This window comes from Corvus hawaiiensis, chromosome 5 (assembly GCF_020740725.1).
Source record: "Corvus hawaiiensis isolate bCorHaw1 chromosome 5, bCorHaw1.pri.cur, whole genome shotgun sequence".
NCBI lineage: Eukaryota > Metazoa > Chordata > Aves > Passeriformes > Corvidae > Corvus > Corvus hawaiiensis.
Window position 1 is genome coordinate 69767586 of NC_063217.1, and position 17732 is coordinate 69785317.

Genomic DNA, 17732 nt, shown 5'->3' on the forward strand with positions numbered 1-17732 from the left:
AGATGAAAAGTCATCTATAAATTTTACTCAATACAGTTCAGTTTGTTACTGATGTAAAAGCCAAGTTGTTAATTTGAAAAGAAGAAAAAGAATTGCACTTTTTTGGATTTAATATGGTTTCAGGAACTTCAGGCTTGTTTATGATTTGTTTTTGTCTGATAAAAATCTAAAAATAAGTATGAAATAGGATAAAACTTTTCCATATAATAAACTTCATTTAGAGGTCTTGTGCAGGCTGTACCAAGATGAACCTATAACTGAGCTTCTTGTGATGACCAGTAAGGTAGAATATTTGAAAGGTTTAACACAAAACCAGAAGATGAGCAAAACAAACCTAAAGAAATCCTTAACTTCTAGGTTCCTAGTCTCCTGCTGTTCTCATTTAGGTGTGCTTCAGCCCAGGAAAAATGTCTTTCTCACCAGGCACTTTAAGACTAAGATGTTTACGAGTGCTAGCATTAGAAGTGCATGCAGGCAACACAAAATAGCTGAGATGAAATCAATAACTTTCAGAAACTGATAGTCATTTTTACACCAGTAATAAGATCAGTTATTTTTAGGATCCATTTAATACAGATATTTACAGGATAAAGATATTATGAATTGCAATGCATTACTGGTAAAAGCTGGGTATATTTTTTCTCAAGAAAAGGCTTCTCACAATAAGTAGATACAAATATTTGTATGCAAAGACATTTCAGAGGAATTGTAAATTGGATACAGTCTGTACTAAAGAAATTAGACTCTTCTTCCCGTCTAGGACTAATAGAGCAAATCCCTTGAGGCTTTGTTTGAACAAATTCATCTCGTGTAACAACTCTGAAAGTGAAATCTCTCGAAGTACAGGAAAAACACCATAGACACCACAGAGCTCTTTAGTCCCTTCACTGTTAGACCTTTCCTGATTTACTGCTGGACTAAACTCATTAACTGCTGGCTCTGTAATAGTCCCCAAACCAAATTTTACAACTTCCATTTCAACTTCCGTTCTTCAGCTCAGCGTTTGACCCACTGTCCTTGTTAAGTCCACATGAGTGCTGGCTTAATTTCAGGGGGAATACTGGGGCTTTTGATCTTGGGGAGATGGGGTGAGTTTTGCATTATTTAGCGAGCCTTACATCATCCAAAAGTATTAATGCAAAACCTTAGAAACAACAGATTCCTGGGAAAATAACAGTAATACTCTTCCGTCAAAAATCAGATTCATACCCACTATTTAAATAACCTGGTTTCTGACAGAAGGATTCTCTTATTAAAACACTGTAGCACCAGATTCCTCAGCAGTCTTTCTTCCACAGACCAATTTCTTTTGTGCTTGCCTCCACCTACGCTGCCACACCAGTGCAAATTATCATGATGATATTCTATTTCAGAATGGCATTTGTACCTTAGGAAATGGAAACCTAATGGAAAAATATTTATGGCATATTTATATGAAAATGGTCTGCAAAAATAACTGTAAACAAAATCTTCGAGCCTGGGTGACAGAATGATTTGCACTCCATTTAAATAGGATTTTTTTTTTTCTAAATTGATACATTGATATTTCCAGCTAATGGAAAATATGTTATTTTGAAAGTTATGTGAAAGTTAGGAGCGGGTTTGCCTAAGAAGTCCAGCTTTAGGACTAAAATGCAAAAATGCTTTGTTATTTTTATTTAAAATTCCTTAGTACTGACAAGCAGGACTTTGATAATGGATCTGGCATGTAGAAAATTATAGTAACTTTTGCTACAGAAACCATGAAACCAGATTACTTTGACCTGAATGGTTGTTCAAGACCTCATCCCTACCCATTTTTAGGAAATAAAGACATGGTGGTTTATATCATTAAGTTGGCTAAACTCCAAGGTAAAAACTTATATCTTAAAAATATCTTCACAGATTGTGACCAGAAGTTTCCTTTTTAGCAGTGGAAGCACTGTACAGAAAGGATGGAAGTAAGCGGTGAGTAAAACACTGGTTTGTGTTACACATTAACATATGTCAATATCAGGTGCTGAGAGGTAGATCTGAGGAGTGTAATTGAAAAATTGCCAGAAAGAGTGAGAGTAAAAAGCAAGAACTGTATATGTAACCTGTGTGTCTATCTGCATAAAGATAATTATCAACATTAAATAACACTAAACTTCATATTTCCATGCAGTGAGGGCACAGGCTGACTCCCAGCCCCCGCTGCACGTGCACAGGGATGCTTTGTATTAGAAGAGCCTTTCCTCCCCTTGGGAACAGTCAAGGTCTAATCTCATTTTCATTACAGAATTGCAGGGTTTATGTCCTCTCAGTCCTAGTCCTAAGCATTTTGTGCAGCTGGTGCCAAGAGAACTATTTGACTAGGAATTGTTACTGCTTTATGGATTTCCCCCTCTCCTCCCCCACACTGATAAAACTGACTCCATATAATTTATTAAATATTAAATAAGTATTAAATAAGCTGATAATTTGCAGTGATAGCTATACAATACTTAATGATACCTAAATCTCTTCTATCTAAGGTGTTATAGTTACTAAGAAAAAAATGAGAACACAAATAAAAATATTTTTACCAACCTCACCTTGACTATGCAAAGAAAGAACTTTGAAGCAGAGCTCAGTTTATTAACATAAAAATTTTGAGGGCTTTTGTCACATAATAATCCTCAGCAATATTTTTTTTTCCTTGTAAACAGTAGCAAGGCCCCTGGGGATCTATTACAGAAGTGAGGGTATTATACTGCATTTCAGTGCATCTATGTATCAGTTTTTGTCATTAGTGTTGGTCTTTGTTGGTTTGTGGCTCAACAGATTTAAACTTCTGAGACCTAGAATTAGGGTGTTCTCTGTAAAAAGTTCTCACCAAAATACACAATTTGGCTGATTTTGAATTTCTGGCTTTGGTTGCTTTGGTAGGGATACAAATATAAGAAGAAAAGACCACCAAAAGAAGTTGCATCAGCTAGAAAATAGTCACCAGTTCTCTCAATGCTCCCTCTTTTGAGAAGTAGGATAAAGCTCTGAAAGTGGAAGATCATCACGTTGTGTTTTTAGGTCTGTCTGCTCACTGGCAGTAGCTTAGGCAGCAGAGAGTCCTGTGATGCTTTCCAAACATCACTTTGTATGTCATCCACCCAACTCTTTCTCAAATAGTTGGTGGGGAAGTGGGTTATACAGTCAATTTATATGATGGTCATTAAGAAACTTATCTGTTAAATTTTCATATTTTCAAGGAACCAAAGCATGTCTGTCCAAAAACATAAGCAGACTATTTCATAGAAGACCTGACCAAGAAAATATTATTCCTAAGTTATGAATTGTAAAATGGAACAATGAACTTTGTGCATGAAATAAGATCTTGTCCAAGGTGGAAAATTTTGTGGAGCTGGATATAGATATAAATTTTTACTGTATCAATACCTACCACATCTCTCCTACCTATCTTTTAGTGGAATGCATTTATTTTATGTCCTAGACTTGGGTGGTTGTTTAAACCCCGCACCCCCCCAACGATTCCTCAAGAAATTTACACTCCAAATGAAGCCACCATAGGACATGAAAATAACAAACAAATGGGAGGGTAGGAAATTAAATACAGGAGGTAAAGTAAATAAAAATATAGCACCAGAGCTCCAGCTGCTGGAAATTAGTGTAGTCCTATTGAAGTCTATGCAATTACACTGACTGAGCAATTGCTTCACTACTTTTATTTATTTTACCCTTTGTTCTCTCCCTTCGTTTGAGCTTTGAGTCAATTTAAACTGAGCTGAATTAACATCCGTGAAGAGCAGTCCTAATGTGAATCCTGTTATGGGTCTGTGGGGAGAGGGAAGGGGCAGGGTGGGGAGCTTCTGAGGAAGCCTTTCAGAGAAGGGAGTCAGTGTGTCCCGAGACTATGGCTGTGCACACTCTCATGTTTGCTCTGTGTTTGCCTCCTTTTCACCTTTTTCCCCCCCCAGGGGGAGGTCTCACTTTTTGTGTGGGTAGGAGGATGCGACAGGGCACCACATTTTCAGGGAAGGCAAGCCAGCCATCAAATAAGGTATTAGCAGAGATGGTGGGGTCATAGCCACACTCCATAAAAACACAAAAATCAAGTGGTTTTCCCCTCCCCAAGGATTTCTCCAGCCTGGCCTCAACCCTGTCTCCAGTGAGCCTGAAAGCAGAACTCAAATGTCCATCACTGTGCAGGGTGGGTAGTGAGTGGACCAAATCTGAACTGTGGCATCAGGAGATCACCAAGAGGAAAAGGGAGATGAGCCCATAGGGAATGCATGGTGTGGGGTGGCAGCTGTGTAAATTATCACAATAGCGGGGAAATAATGGTGACTGCAAAGTTATAGTTTGTAATAAATGGAGTTTTTTCTGAGTTGGTTAAAATGGGTTTAAGGTAATGGTGGGATTTTTTTTTTTTTATAATGACTTTTCTAATTTTAACTTGGAAAGCAAAATTTATCCTTTTTGTTAGAGCTCCATGAATAAATTGATGACTGTTTTGGAATTCATTTCCAGTACAAATGACATTTCTTATCCAGATTTTATTTCCTGTAGTTGTTGTACAATAATTCTCTCCTGAGTCAGACTCGATCCATTGCTCATTCAGTGCTTAAATATATATAAGTTTGTACATCATTGCTCATAAATACATTAAAAGAACATTAATCTGTGAAGTTCTATGAAGCAAAGAGTGTTAACACTAAGTGGATTTGCAGTTCTAGTTCATATGCCTTTTGCATTAAGGTGCAGCCTTTAATTACATGTTCACACATACTCTAGACAGTTTCCTACTTTCGTCTTTTCATTATTCACTGCAGAGTCCTTTCTGTCTTTAAGGCTGGAATTAAATGTGGAATTGTACATTTACTTTTAGCTTCATTTAGGATATCCATCAATGTACCAGCGAAGTACCTGGAGAATATTAAGGCGTTTATCTCCTTTTGACATACAGGGCTGTTATTTCCATCTTACAGAGGGAGACCTTTAGGAGAGGAAGAAAGGTGTTTAATGATATCAAGGCAGATTTAACCTGGCTAAAAAAAAAATAAAGAGAGAGAGAGAAAGAGAAGATGCTTAGAGGACAGAGTATCTTAAATTCAGGACTGATCTTCATTTCCTGGGATGAAACAGCATCTATTTAGAGGTGTGTGTGTTTTTAGTAGAAAAAAAAGCAACTCAGTCTGAACAAAATGCCATTATCTGCAAATGTAACAATGTCACTACACAGCACTGTGAGGGATTTGGCTGAGAAGAATTTTTTACATAGATGTTAACCAACTGAGCTGTCAAGCTGCCTTTTCTAAAGCTCAGTCTCAAGGGATGTGGCTGTTGCTGAGGTTGGCCATGAGACTGAGGAGCTCATTGCCCTCCTGCTGATGAACACTAGAAATTGTGGACTTCCTGACTGAGGTCACAGCCCCATGAGCTCAGGGGGTTTTTCAGACCCAAATGAAATTTCACAGTAGAAGGGAAAGGCAATTTTGTGACCTGTTTGGCATGACTCTCTCCATGCCAAAAATTGAAAGGATTACTGCAAACAATGAAAGTGTTGAACTTGAAATAATTTTGTATGACATAAAGTATAAGACAACCCAGATATCAAGGTGTATTTTAACTACTAAAACACTTTTTCACCAAATATGTCTTCAGCTATGTGTAGTGTAATAGCCTTGGTATCAGATGCCTAATTCAAAATGCATTTCACTATTGGGACAAAAAGCAGAAAATTATTTATAATAAAGAATTCTAGAAAGCAAACCAAGATAATATTTATCATTAGTTGTCCTGTATGATCTAATAGTCTTTTTGACTCTTCAGATTTTTTATTAGATAGGTAATAAACAAGTATTTATTTTAAGCATCAAACACTCTAAATTTGAAGGGAAAACTTGGATATGCTGTTATAGTAAAAAGTGCTAGTTGGTGAAGTTTCTACTCATGTTGAAATATGAATTGTAAGCATCCTTCTTTAAATATATTGTCTCAAGATTTTATATTCCTGATGGTCTTGTGTTACTCTGCCCACCATATATCTGTGAAGAGGTTAGTATTGAAAATCATGTCACTGTAGAGGGTTCCGATTTTTCATTATTCATTCTCAGTTCTTTAGTATTACAGGTGGAATTATAGTCAGATACTTTTGTTGCCTCCATGAAAATGGAGAGATTTAATAAACCTTCTTTTCCTGTGATGTATATCTCTTGCAGAGAAAGCCACCAACTTGGTTGCACGTGTGATAATTTAGTAGAACATACAACAAATAGTAGCTATCGTGCATGATGATTATCAACACAACCTGGCAGCAGCTGAGGATCTAAAAGAGTGTCTTAATTCATGAAATATGTAAACAAAACATTGAGCTTTATTTTACATATGGATCCCCTACACATTATTTTCCCATTCTGTTGAAAACCATGATTATATCTGATGTGTACTAATGGGAAAGAAATGCATAATCTAACTGTAAAGCAGGTGGAGCCATGGGTTTTTCACATGTGTGGCATTAAGTAGAGAGGAAAGTGGAGCAGTGGTAAAAATCACAGAATCACAAAATTGTTAAGGTTGGAAAAGACCTCTAAGATCATCGAGTCCAACCATAAGTCTGAGGTTTTGGTGAGGTATGGAGTGAGAGAAAGAGAAAAAAGGTGAGGGAAAGGGCCTAGGAGGAAACTCAGGAAGGGAAAGTGAAAGATGTTATCTGGTTGTTATTGGTATATGTGTCCCTTTACTCCAAAGCCCTTTTTGAAGCTGGCAGTGATTTCACGGCTTTCACGGACCCGTGACTGCGATCAGTGACAGTCTCGTGCTTCTGCAGAGGATTTTCTTTCGTATGACAAAATACCCAGCGGGAAAATGGTACTGGAGAGCCAGGTGTCAGCTACAACAGTGCTCTGTTTTCATCCCACGTGGAGATCTGCAGCTCCTGCTCCTTGCAGCCAGCCCGTGGGCTGCCCTAATTGCTAACATGCTCCGGTAGCCGTGTGCGGCGTGCCAGGAGTGAAACCCTACCTGTGATCTCTGAGAGATAAAGTGCAAGGGAACAAATGCATGAAGTAAAGCTTCAGGAATTCTAGTAAAACCAGGTGAAAACTAAGAGAAGATGAAATGAGAACTAAAGTGAAATTGGGCCTGAACCTGAATTTTGAGGCACATGAAAATATATTTCTTCTCTCTCAAAAGCAGAGGTGTGTGGAAGAATATTCTGTGCCCCCCTCCCCCCCCCTTATTAGCTCTGTTCTTTTCCAATCAGAATTACAAGGAAGTGGTAGTCTTCCTGATTCAGCCTGGGAATTGGGAGAGTTAAACTTATTTTAAAATCCCTTGAGGAATATGCAGCAAATCTGATGCGCGGATTCATGGAGCAGCTGCAGAAAAGCACACTGCAGGCTTGGTGAGCCTGGTATCCCCAGCACACATAACATGCAGAGCTCACTTTGTACTTGGGTCAGCTGTGTGGGTACCTGGTGCATCAATCTGGCCAGGATCAAATCCTTGTATCAGTGGGAGAAGAAATATTCTGTAAAAGTCAATACTAGTTCGCATGTGAGACTAAGAGTGCCCTGATTCCCTGATGTGGTACAGGTTGGATCATGTTCTGAGACTTATAGTTTGTTTTAGAGCCCTAGCCAAATTTGGTTTTTCTCATTCATTACGAAGGTGACTCTTGGTATCTTTTAACTCTCCAGGCTTTTCTGGAATGCTCTTAAATTCTTAGTTTTGATGCTATCTGGCTGCAAATAAACACTAGCTGTGCACTGCTTTAAGGAGTGTTTACTTTTGTCTGTAAAGCTACATCATATGGGCAGTCTAATAAAGTTCTGTCTCCAAAACAGTTTGATTTAAAAAAAAAAAAAAAGAAAAAAAAAAAAGTAGTTATTGAGTTTTTGGTTGATTTTGCTCTTTTACGATCTGTAGGAAAATAGCTAAGAAAAACGTTCTGGAAGCACATAAGGGAATTGCTGAGGAAATTCTATACTATGGGTTGTATTTTTAATGTATCAACCCCAAAACACAGAAAAACACAGATTTCTTGGTTAGGTGTTGATATTTGCATCTCTAGTTCCAGTTTGTTTCTTTGCTCGTCTCCTCCTGTGGCTTATGGTGGCCCAGAACACCATTTGTAGCTTTCCTGGGAAGGAATTAGAAGAGCAGAAGCTTGGTTATCTTGCTCCAGTTTATTGGGGAAAATTTAGTTTAAATGTTTGGTATTTCATCTCAGAGCAGTATAGGAGAAAAATCAGCTCTCTTTGGCCTCTCCTTACCTTTAATGCCAGCACAGTGAAATACTGCAGTTATGTAGCATTAACATAATAGTAATGTAGGAAAGAGACATGGCCTTTGTACATAAAGTACAGTTCAAATTATTGAAATTATGTTTTTTCTTGCAAAGAAAGTGAATGTATTGTTGAATAGCTCTCCAGTATTTTAAAGAATTAAACCTCTCATTATTGTCCTCAATAACATTAAGCTGGAGCATTGATTTTATAATTAAGTGGCAAACTCCACTTTTAATATAATTTTTATTAACTTTTTTAACTTAAAACTTTGACAGTCCCAAGGGTACTCACGTAGGTCACAGTTAGGTTAATACAAATGATAAGTCTACATTACTTTTAAAGCATAAAATTAAAATTATTTTTCATTTAATAATGAAGAAGAATTGTATTGCTTTTTCCAACTGACACAGCTGCAGAGAGATATTCTTGAGAATAAAAGAGAGAAGAGCACATTTCCTAACATTTCACCTGTATTGTGTTCTAAATTCTCTTCAATGCTCAGTTACCAGGGATAACTTTGTAGTGTAGGCAGCTTTCATATTCACTAATATGATTGTAATCATCATCACTTTAATGAGATAGCTGCAGAATGAGTTTAGTCCTGAGGGAAACTGTCTATGTGACAGATATCAGAGTTGTTTCCATGGTGCAGAGGGAGTTGTGTATCAAAATATAGCATGTCTCTCGAGGAAGGCTTCTACTAGTGTAGGTGGTTGCATGAAACGACAAAAAGTTTGGACAGTTTCAGAGCTGTATTTTTTATATTAGTGACATTTGACAACAGTACGTGTTCCAGAAAATTTTATATAAGGTAAAGTTTGGCTGGTGAGTTCTGCCTTTCTGTCTGATGTAAGCATATTAATCCCATGGATTAATTATTTATGGTCCGGCCTTTCTATAAAACTACTGTTGTATTTCTATTTACTGGTTTTAGAACACTGTCTATGTGGGTGGGCAAAGTGATACCGCCGTGCTTACCTCCTGTGCCAGCTGGCCACCTAAATGTCTGACTGTGTGTGTGTTCAACTTTGTTCAGCTGTCACATGACATGAAGCAGGGCTGTGACCCTGCTGATACTCCTGCTTGTAAATGTAAGCTCAGCCATAAAAATTGCTGTGATTCCGTCAACAGTAGGCTCCTCTGCGATGTTTTCTGAGCTCCTCTGTTTGCTGAGAGTAGTAGAAATAAAGCTTTTCGCATCTAGAGGAGTAAAATGTATTTGGAATGGGACCAAAAATTGTCATGGTTAGAGCTGAATGTGAAAATTTTTATGTCTTGCTTATAGTGTACCTAAAGGGATAACAACTATTGTAAAGCCATGTTATTTTTCAAACCCCCCACTCCTCCTTTCACGTTTCATGTACTTTGCTTAGAGGTGCACAGAAATGCAGAGTTTTGGGGCTTCTTCTTGTTTGGTGTGATAATCTATGTTAGGCTTCTACTGAAATCCTTCTAGCTGGGGAGAAAGAACACTACGATGTGTCTAAGCTCCTCTAGCATTGAGTGCCAATGCTGCGTTCCAAGGAATCACTTTCTACTGGTGTTACATCCTTCTCTCTAGGAATGTTTGGAGGTCACCATCAAGAATTATGGCTTGTCTTCAGCAGGGACATTGCCCTCTGCAGAATACAGCAGATAAAGGACCAGAGGACAGAGAATGGAATGGGCTTTCTGAGGAACTGCTGCAGCACACTTGACTTGTCTACATACGCTTTCTTAAGCATTTGGTGTTTGGCTTTTCATACAACCTTGAACAAATATATTTTATGAAGACTGAAATAATAACATCTGGTGTGCAAGTACAACATTTTGTGACCAGATATTAGAAAGAACTGTACAGAAAGAGAGAGAACAACATACTGGCAAGTGTTTTCAAGTACTGCTACTCTTCAGAACCCTCAGGATTGGTTCCCCACAGCCTGGAAAGTTGGAACCTTAGGGCTGTTATCCTTGCTCTCACTGCTTCAGCCTCGTGGAGAAGGTCTCCAGCAGCAGCACTTGGAGACCAGCAGAAGGCAGAAACAGGAGGAGCTAGAGAAAGCATGGGATAAAATTAGCAGAGGTACCAGCAGCAAAACTTCTCTGTGCCTCTGCTGGCACTTGCACAGGATGAGCCTCTCAAAGGACTTCATGATACCCTGCTGAGTTCACCTGGTGGACTTTTGAAAATTTAACTTAGTTTGACTAGAGGCTCTGAGAATTGGTTCACAAAAGTATTTCTTCTTTCCCTATTCCCTTTTCCTTTCTCCATTTTCCCTTTTCCTTTTTCCCTACCCTTCCATTATTTCTTTCCTTCCATTCAAGCCACCACAGGGACAGATAGGGCGCCAGAAGGCTTGAGCTGCCTTGCTGTAAAGCTCACCTTTGACTTCAGCTCCACTTTTGGCTGCAGGGCACTCCTGATAAACTCACTGCACACCAGCACCTGGCCTCTCATGTGGGCAATAGAATCGCAGGATGGCTGGTTTGGAAGCACTAAAGTTGTTTACAAAACCTCCTGCTTATCTCTGCTGGTCTTTGTAGTCGATTACACTTAAATGGGTCTGACTGGTTACACCAGCACCAAACTGTTTCTGGCTGTTTGAGTCCAAATAAAATAGACAGCAGGCATAAGGCATTTTTTCTCAGAAAATAATACACAATTAAAAAGAAAAAAAGAAAGCTGAATAATCTAGAAGTGATGTCTCAATTTTGAAATGTGATGAAGAATGACAAAATAATCTGGAAAGAATTCAGGAAAGATATGCTCAAGTTAAAAGTAAAGTATCATGCAGTGTTTTAAGACTAACCTCAGGGTTCCTTGAGTAAAAGGTAGGGGTATTTATCAAAGAGAGATTTCACTTTATTTTGGATGTGATTTGATTCTCTGGCTTTGCTGTAACACATAAAAGGCAACTTTCTGTTTCGACCACAAAGGCCACGAGGTGTGACTGGAGGCAACAGCTCATTCCTTTGATTTCAGGGAATTGAGTCAAGGGATTTAATCCACTCCTTAAAGGTGTTCAGGAATAGTTTATGCCACCTGAGGTTGTGCTCGTTCCCAGCTGGTGCAACAAACAAAGGATGTACCTCCTCTTACAGATTTCTTCACTTAGATGAAAGTCATAGGGTGTTTATACATAGAATTACTGATCCTTCTCATTAAACATAGTTTTTGCTTACATCACTACAGAATTCCTGTTTTTGTTATCAAAGTCTTTTTATTCCTAGAATCAGCAGCGAAGCTTTCCCTTTGTATTCGTTTCTAGAGAAGTCAGGGATGTACAGGGTACTGGTATTGGCATAGCAGATATTCCTATTTATATTTATATACTTTTACATATATATATATTTGTATTTGTATATTGTGGTAAATCATCAGTGGTGAAAGAATATTTTTGGGGAAGCCTTGATATTGGGGAGCCACTTCATCTCCTGTTTCTATGTCTAAATGTGCTTGTTGCTGTATAAACATGTTAAGAGCATTAACTCTGGCATCTGTGTACTGATTTCATTGCACACTTGCATACAAATTCTACCAAGACATATAAAGATATGTAAAATATTTGCAAAGAAACAAAATTCCCTTTCTGTGGAGGTCCATTACTGTTTCCTTTTCCCAAGAGTAATAGTAGAGAAACTTCCATGTCTTTAAGTAGTAATCGGTGTCTCAGAGTCAGGCAGGAAACATTTTGAAATTTACTCAATGAGATTTTCCTCTCTTTTCTGTATTGTCTGCTATTTGCTTTATTTTACTTGTGTTTTCTGTTTCTCTTTTTTGGGAAGAAGACCAGACTCCTCCTGCCTAGGCATGATGACTCCTCATCCCTACTTTTTGCCCTCTGTTTCCCTTCCCTGCCCTTCCCAGCTCACCTGCCACCCCAGGGCAGGCTGCCACACTTTTGTCCCGGGGGCAGTTTGGTTTATGTCAGTCCCAGGTCAGATTTGGGCAATCAGTGTGTGACTTTCCGGTGGTGTTTGTGGATCCATGGTGACTGGATGATGCTGTCATAATGTGTTTCTCATCTGTTGGTCCTCTCAGACCCTTCTTCAGAGTTCAGGTCCTGATCCCGATTAGTTGCAGCAATCCTAAACATTCGGGTCTGGCTGATGATTGCTGCGGTTCTGGAGATCGGGGCAGCTCCTGGGGGAGTGCTGGGGTTTTGTGGTGCTGCTGCTCATGGCTTTAAACTCCTGTGGGACATTAGACATGGAACAGTGGGTGACTGCAATGGGCTTAGAGTCTTCTCCAGGACTTTTAAATGCTGTTTGGCATTAGGAGGTATATCCTATACACTTTTGGAGCCATAGCTCCTTTCCCTGCCTGAATTCTGCCTGTATTCTGTCGCTCAGAGTTTGATGTGAATTAATCACTATTATCTAGCAATGGAGAAATTTAAATGCAGACAATAGACCCATCTAGCTGCATTGTTTCCCAGTGTTGTCACTGGGCTGTTATTCCATTTTTGATTTCTGGTACGCAAAGAGGCGGCTGCCTGATCAGACTGCTAAGGAAACAAAAATATCCTAATTGAACATAGATTTCAGGAAAGCTTCCACTTGTATTTCTTGACATCAGCTCTTCCTCAGTGTTTAGCTTTACTGCACTCTGCTTCTGAGTAATGATCAATCTTTTGTGGGTGGAGAAATGAATCTTTCATATATGAGGTTTGAAAACACCTTTGAAATCTCTTGAGAGAAAAAAGCAGCAAGTAAGCATGAATGTATTCAGGCATTGGAAATTGAAATGGAGTTTCAGCATGTGTTCACAAGAATAAAATGGCTGAATTGGTAAGTGTTAAAGACAAATATAGCAGAAATGATAATGAAAGAAAAAATATTATATAGGGTCGTCTTAGATTATCAATGGGACACTTGGTGTGAACTGCAGGAGATACGTTCTTAAAGAGATTATGGAAATGTATGTCCCACCAGAGATTGCACAGAATCAGGCACTTCATTCTGGACCCCACAAGTTTCGTAAAATTACAAATTTAATAAACAAACCATTTTATGTCTCTGTAAGAAACTTAGAGGGGATTTTGAAAGTCAAACACTGGAGACCCTTGCTTTGACTGTGGTGGTAAAAGTAACATCTGCCTCAGACATTTTAACAACAGACTGTTCAGATCATTCTTTTCAGTTATGGTAGGGGACTTGACAGACATAAGCCATCCTACCCCTCTTTTCTACACTTCTATCTCTCAGCTAAACTAAACATTACATCAAAGCACTCCTATCAAGGGCATTTAGATTTAATTTTACCTTTCTCTTTCAGATGTCCAGTTCATTACAATAACTTTTGTGATTTCCTAATTAAAACAATAACACAGAAATAAAAGAAAAACAATCATTTTTTTCAGGCTCATCCCTGGGATGCAACAAAATCTTTTTTGTTCTCCAAATCTGAGACAAAAGGCCTGTCAGAAATTTCTGCCACATGCATATTTACCAGTACAGACCCAGGACCCTGTGAGATGTGGCTCTGAGTGTTACCCACAAGTAAGTTATCCCAGTGATTCTGGCATTTGTGCTGCCTCTTCTTGTGAAGAGTCTCCAAATCATCAAGGAAAAAGCATTTACCCCCAGGATGGGTAGTCAACACGAGGTCATAGAACAGTCTTTTTCTTTTAAAAACATGGGATTATATGTCCATGATGACATATCCCTGGGGTAAATGCAAATAAAAAGAACCAAGAATCTTCATTGCTGCTTCAGTCAGTGAGGCTCCTTCTTCTCCCACTGCTCTATTTCTTTGTCTCCTCTTGGGCATACAGCTCTGCCCAGTGTTAACCCACCACCAGAGACCTGCCATTTCTTCCAGGTTTGCTGATGTCCTTCGTGCCAGGCATGTTTGATTGTAGGATTCTTATGATTCACAAACTGTTAGAGGAGCTTTATCTTCTTTTCATGCTTTCAGTTTAATTTCATTAAAGATTTCAAGTTCGCAGTTGCAAGAGTTTTGTGAAAGCTCTACTCTACAGGATTTCCTGAGGAAAGTTAAAAGGCAAGTCTCAGACAAGGCATTCAGAAAACAAAGCCAAACAAGGAAAAGACAGAAACAGCTTGAGGAGCATCGAAAACTATGTTTTAGTATGTAAAGATAATAAACAATAGCTTTCAGGGTCTTATCATGATGTATTGTCTCTATGTCAACACATGGTCTTTGTAAAGTGGACAAAACTGGTTTTATTAAAACATCAATGACAACAAATAATGCATTTCCTCAAATCATCTCTTCTCCTTGTCAGAACTCATTCTGCCCGGCAGGTGTAGCCCATTTACTGCAACAAAAGGTGAAAGGTCTCATGTTGCGATTGTGGAATCTCAGGGAGACAGCACTCAGCTGAGCACTCAGTCGTCTTCTGTGAAAGTCTGAGAAAGTTTTCCTTGCAATCTGCTTCCCAGATTTCCTGCTGCATTCACAGCTGTATTTAGCATTATGGTGGCTCATGACCCTGTTTCATGTGGAAAATATCTACTCCACGACAAAGAGGTGAAGTAAAGAGTTTCTTTGGTGGCTGTGGGGTCCCTTGAAGTTTCAACCATTGGAGTATTTGTTTGTTAACTTTTAAACCTCGTGTTTGATCCAGAGTTACAGATGCCTATGCTGTGTCCATTTTAATTTATTAGAGAGACAGGCAAATACTCTGAAAAGGTCTCTAATCTTTGACATAGTTGATGAAATATTTATCTTGGTACCCAAAGTTGTTAGTGATATTGTTTCCAAGTTCCAGGGCATATATTTAGTGAAGCATCAAGAATTTGGTCCAAGAAAATGATTAATTATGGTCCTAAAGTAGTGCATAAAAGCCACCATAGGAGTTAATTTAAACTGGGTTCACAAAACCCCTTTAGTGGTCAGCAAGAGATTGCCTGGAGATACAGAGAGCATTAAGAATATTAAGAGGGTGATACTCTTAATATGATTCCACTCTGGAACTTAGGTTCCCTAAACTGGATCCCAAACCCATTTTCTGAGGTTAAACTGCTCTTTAAAATCCTCAGCAGCTTATACACTCTTCCTTCTTAAGCACATGAACTGAGTGATGCTGTGCTGGATGACCAGCAAATGGTCAGTGCCTCCCCCAGTCCTGTGCTCCTGAACTGATGTTCCTCACAGAAGGGCTTCACAGTCCCCTACTTTCCTGACCTAGTGGCACTGTGACAGCTGTGCTTTTCTCTGTTCTTCTCCTCTTCCTCTTCCCATCTCTTAGTCTAAATTTGAAGTACAGGTAGCTGCAGTATTTTATTTCTATTTCTCCCTACTCTTTGAGCTGATGTAAATATTTTCATTTGTATTCAGTCTCCCCAGTTCTTGGAATGACATGTTTTGCAGCCATCCGTACTCAGGACATTGGAACTGATCCCCTTGTTTTCTCATCAGGCTCATGTCCAGCCCTGGTAAAAAAAGGCAAGTGATCTGTGTGCCACTATTTTACCTTATTCATACTCCCGATTCCTCCTGAGTCCAGAGAGGTCCAGAGAGGAGTGAAACACATTCATACAGTGATTCATACAGTTTACTTTTCCCTCAGAATTACTGACTCTGGGGAAAACTAGCTATTATTTCAGACATCTACCAGATCATTTTATACAAGTGATGCAAAGCCACAAAGAAAAGATTTTCGTGACTCAAGAAGCCTTGATGGTGACATAAGCCTGCTGAGGGTTTTGCTGCTGGCCATCCTGATGGTGGTTTCATTTGATACCACAATTCCTCACATATATTAATGCTGGAGGGACAGTCAGGACCAAGTGACTCACACAGCAGAGAGGGGAGTTCAGCCTGGGAAAGGGTAAGGGGCTTTCTCTGAAAAGTGCTGATGTGGCAATTTAAGCTTCATCCCATAATTTTAGTTCTTTATTTCATGCTTTCACACTCTTTCATTTCTGCCATATCCAGTGATCTTGGGACAATATTTTCTTTATGCAAATTTTCATCTGTACAGAATATTAATCTCTGCCATTGGCATTGATGGACAAGAGTTAAAGTTTCATTTTAAATATAAAGCTCTGTCAGAGCACACTTAATTCTCTGCTGTGTTTATAAGATAGTTTTACTTAGTGAAGTAAATTGTAAAAGTTGCAAACTCCAGGCATGCTAGTCCCTTCCATTGTGTTGGTTTAGGAATAACCGTGTAGGAATAGTTACCTTTCTTCCCAAGATACTGTAATAGCGGGTATTTTGGTGCAAGGTTGTTTTACCTTATTGGATTTCAACTTGAAACAAGAGTTTGTTATTATCTCAAAATAAAGCAGTTATTTATTACCATAACCAAAATGAATCCCCTACAAACAGTAGCTGCCAGCTGGTACCAGGTTTTAAAACTCTTATAAATTGAGATTTCCAATAATTTTGGCAAAAGCCAAGGAGACTCTTATTTTTTTATATGCTACTCTGCCTGTGGGAATTCACAGGGATGCATTCCACCTCCAGTAGAATTTTACATTAGGTCACAGGTGTACAGCAGACACAACCAATAAAATAAAAATCAAAGCTTCACAGCTTTCAGGCATTATCCATTTTTCATAGCTTTCAGTGCTGGGAGGGAGGGTGTGTTTTAAACCAATATTGGGCAAGATATCCCGTTCACTTTCAGATGAAGAAGTGACCAGTTTTAGCTGATAAGCACAGGTTATCTCTTCTCCAATTGCCTGAGAGGGAGATGCTGCATCAATGCACAGGTTAAAAGGGCAGTGGGAGTCAACCCAACAGGCTCATCTCCAACACCATCCAGCCAAGTCCCACAGAGAAATAAATCTCTGCACAGAAAGCAGATACAGGCTCAGCGTTTCCTAAGAGACTGAGGCTGTGATTCCAGCTCGCCTCACCCCGGGAAAGGTCCGATCCCAATTTCTGCTAAAGGTTATGGCTATCTGAATACTTCCTAGCTCCAGAGTTAAGATAGTGAAAAGGGTTGTCTGCTCCCACTTTGTTGTCTTGAGAGGAAGGGTGTTAGTGTATTTTTATTTTCTGCAGTCATTTCACCGCTGTTTTCTCCTCTCAGTTTCCACACCGAGTACCAAAAGAGGGGCAGGCATCAGCTTTCGACAGCTTTATAAAAACAGGTCAGCACATATTATTTATAAATTGTTCAGTGAGAAACTGTAAATTAGCCAGAATTTTAAAAAGTAGATTGACAGGGTACCTAGATTTAGTGTCTGACTAAGTGAACAAAATTGGAATTAAAATTGCCTGTGAGTAGAAAAAAATCAACATTCACTTGACTGCCAGCTATTCAATGTTTGCTTTTTCCAAATTTCTTGTTTTCTTTAAGCTTCCATTAATTGCTTAGTTAACGTGAGCCACTTCCAATGAAATAATTGGTCAAGAATGCCCCAACAAGGGCTTTTCAGGTATTTGCAGGGGTTTGAGTTTTATTGTAGTTCATACTGTTTAGCAAATCACAGGAGAGAGAAGTGTGGCTGCTTTCTCCCAGGAAATGTCACACCAGTAAATTAAGCAGGGCTCTAAAAGGAACTGTGTTCTGTAAAAGAATATTT

General features: G+C 38.9%; 1 long non-coding RNA gene across 3 annotated transcripts in view; it reads left to right on the top strand.

Moving 5' to 3' along the window:
• Nucleotides 1-17732, top strand: part of LOC125326371 — a 36092-nt gene that overhangs the window by 6247 nt on the left and 12113 nt on the right. Inside the window, exons 2-3 of one of the 3 annotated variants that reach the window (XR_007203790.1) lie at nt 1885-1947; nt 9808-11672. This is a non-coding gene — a long non-coding RNA (uncharacterized LOC125326371). Of the gene's footprint in view, nt 1-1884; nt 1948-2889; nt 3003-9807; nt 11673-17732 lie in introns of those variants that run through there. The other 2 variants (XR_007203791.1, XR_007203789.1) reach the window with 2 other exon arrangements.